General features: G+C 39.0%; 1 protein-coding gene across 4 annotated transcripts in view; it reads left to right on the top strand.

The window, feature by feature from the left end:
• The first annotated feature begins 2,641 nt into the window (after positions 1–2,641).
• Positions 2,642–3,074, top strand: part of SMARCAD1 (SNF2 related chromatin remodeling ATPase with DExD box 1) — a 71,014-nt gene continuing 70,581 nt past the window's right edge. For 3 of the 4 annotated variants that reach the window (XM_024736171.1, XM_024736169.1, XM_024736172.1), the window contains exon 1: positions 2,642–2,733. The gene's annotated coding sequence lies outside the window, so the exon portion shown is untranslated. Of the gene's footprint in view, positions 2,734–2,930; positions 3,068–3,074 lie in introns of those variants that run through there. The other variant, XM_024736170.1, reaches the window with a different exon arrangement.

The raw sequence follows: 3,074 nt of genomic DNA, 5'->3' as shown, positions 1-3,074 counted from the left end.
GCTTTACAGGGCTCCATTTGGCTCTTTTTCAGCTACATCCAGTCCCAAAGGGCAAGGAATCTGTGAGGGAGATGTTCACTCAGAACCTGTGCCTTGATGTTTAAAAAATGCTTTTGATAGTAGTGTGTATATGTTAATCCCAAACTCCTAATTTACCCCTCCCCCTATCTTTCCACTTTGGTAACCATAAGTTTGTTTGCTACATCTGTGGATCTGTTTCATATATAAGTTCTTTTGTATCATATCATTTTTTTTTAGATTCCACACATAAGTAATATCACATGATATTTGTCTTTCTCTGTCTGGCTTACTTTACTTAGTATGATAATCTCTAGGTCCATCCATGTTGCTGTAAATGGCATTATTTCATTCTTTTTTTATATATACACATATAAAGCTACATATAAATAGATAACCAACAAGGACCTATTGCATAGCACAGAAAACTATACTCCACATTTTGTAATAACCTATAAGGGAAAAGAATCTGAAAAAGAATATATATATATAAATACACACACACATACGTATAACTGAACCACTTTGCTGTACACCAGAAACTAATGCACATTATAAATCAACAATACTTCAATTAAAAATTTTAAAAAGTTAAAAAAAAAATAAACATAAAAAATAATTAAATAGTCATGACCATAGTCAGTGAGAATGAACCAAAAACTTCAGCAAAAGTCACATACCTAATGAATATTTTATTCCTTAAAATAAACATACAGGTTTGTTAAAATAATAAAGTCAGTTCCTGGGGCAGGGGGGAATGCTTTTGAGTACCTGGCTCTCAAAATTCTCTGCTCATAAGGCTCCAAAATGGCTAACAGTGATTTTTTCCCCAGGTCTTTTCTGCTGAGGGCCAATAGTGCTTCTAGTATCTATATCCTTAGACCCAGCAAAAAGGCCCCTAGGTCAGAGAGGTGATGGAGCAGTGGGGTGGGAGTAGGTTTGCCAAATTTAATACAGGGTACTTTGTTAAATTTGAATTTCAGACAAACAACACATAACTGTCTAGTATGAATAAGTTCCAAGTATTGCATGGGACATAATTATACTAAAAAAGTATTCGTTGTTTATCTAAAATTCAAATTTAACACAGCATACATTTTTAAAAATATGCCAACCCTAGGCAGGGTCAGACTTGGACATTTGAGGTGGGTGTCCATATGCATGAACACAAGGCCTTCAATGGTATCAAACTAAGTGGGAGGAGGTGACACAGGGAAGGCAGGATACATGTGCCAACCAATGCTCTTTGAATCTCCCACATTCTGACACATAGGAATTCTAAATTCAGCCTTGCTTTCCAGGTCATTTTCAAAATAGGATGATAGAACGAACGTATTATAATTTTACATTTTGTTAGCTCTTGTATTTATAATGTTTCAATATTTAGATATATGGTATGTGGGTCTCCATTTCTACTCTTATCCCAGCTCTACAAAATGTCAAGGAGTTAGGACTGCTGCAGAAAATTGCCCTAAGAGGTCAACAGTAGCATCAACCACAATTAAAAGATGGGGAAAGTGAGACTTAGAGATGTTATATACAATTTGCTCAAAGTCATTCAGCTAATGGAATCCATTTTCAATGCTAGATCTTTCTGAATATAAAGCAAATATTCCTTTTTTTCTATTACACGTACAGCATGGTGACTACAGTTAATCATACTGCATTGCATATTTGAAAGTGGCTAAGGGAGTAGATCTTAAAGCAAATATTTTTCAACACCAAAAATACTTTACTATTTATAAGTTGATGTAACATTTGATCACATAATTTAACATGCATGCATAAATCTAGGGCATTTCATGGGATATTAAAGATAGGTACAATGGAAATCCCAATTGTTCAGTCGTTGATCCTGAATTTTATGGGTCTATACATTTAATTTTATAAGCGTGCCCACATGTGATAAAATTGTGGGTTCGTGTTCTGCAATTCAAAACACTGATTTATAAACAGAGTGCTAATTTGAGTTTACAGTGACCAATGTATTTGGCAGAATAATGACTTGTAGTAATTCTTCTTCAAGATAAATGCCAACCAGTGGATCAAATTACGACTCAGAAAATTGCCTGTTTAATGTTAGAACAAAGGGAGGAAATATTCTTAACGTAATATTTCCATTAAGATATCGGAATTAATTGTCATATTCCACTCTAGGAACAATCCAGCCAACAGTGCGGAGGCAGTTCATACGCTTTGAAGCTCAACATACCTGGGTTTTCCTCTTAACTAAGTTAACTACTTAACATCTGCAGGCCTCAGTTTCCTTATTTTATAAAAACAGCCTTCTTGAGATTATACGTAAAGGCTTTAGAACAATGGTGTTATACTGTCGACATATTATGTAAATATTATAGATTATAATATATCATATATTATATTAAATATTCTTATTAGGCTATATATTGTCATTGTGCTATTTATTATTGTTCTATTCAACAACTTTCTGGCTAACCTGAAGAAACAGGCCGCAAGCAAGCTCCCAGGGCAAAGAGGCGGGTATTGGCTACCATGACAACAGCGCGCGCCTAGACATTTTCCACTTACAAGTCGCTGAGGAAGAGAAAAGCCTAGGCTGCGTGTTGCGTCATCACTACGCGCTCATTAGGCTTCTCCGTTCCGTTTTAGAAGGTCCCGGCCCGGCTACCGTCGCTCCACGCCAGGAATTATTTTCGCTTTTCAACCTTTGTTACAGGGCACCGAGGCTGCAAGACCGTAAGTACCAAGGGAAGAGTGACACCGAGCGAGCGAGCGTTAAAAGAGGTGCCGCAGCACACTCCCCACTTCTGAACCTTCCCTGTGTTTTCTTGATCCTATCAGCTTCCTCTCAGCTGGGATCGCGCCGCGTCAACTTCCGGGCGGGTGCCCGCCAGCACGGCCTCCGCCGCTCCCCTCCTTTGGCCCCTTTGTGTCCCCGCAGTGTCGAGGCACGGGCCCTGGCACGTCCTTTTTCGAGGCAGGGAGCATCGTAGTGCAGGGAGCCTCTCACTGTGGGCGGGCGCGCCGCCCGCAGGGGGTTAGCGTGGGGAACGTGTCTGCGCGTGCTGGGGTAAGAG

This window comes from Neophocaena asiaeorientalis, unplaced genomic scaffold (genome assembly GCF_003031525.2).
Source record: "Neophocaena asiaeorientalis asiaeorientalis breed wild unplaced genomic scaffold, Neophocaena_asiaeorientalis_V1.1 scaffold7, whole genome shotgun sequence".
Taxonomy (NCBI): Eukaryota; Metazoa; Chordata; class Mammalia; order Artiodactyla; family Phocoenidae; genus Neophocaena; species Neophocaena asiaeorientalis.
Note: the sequence above shows the minus strand (reverse complement) of the source record. Positions and strands in the feature narration are given on the sequence as shown.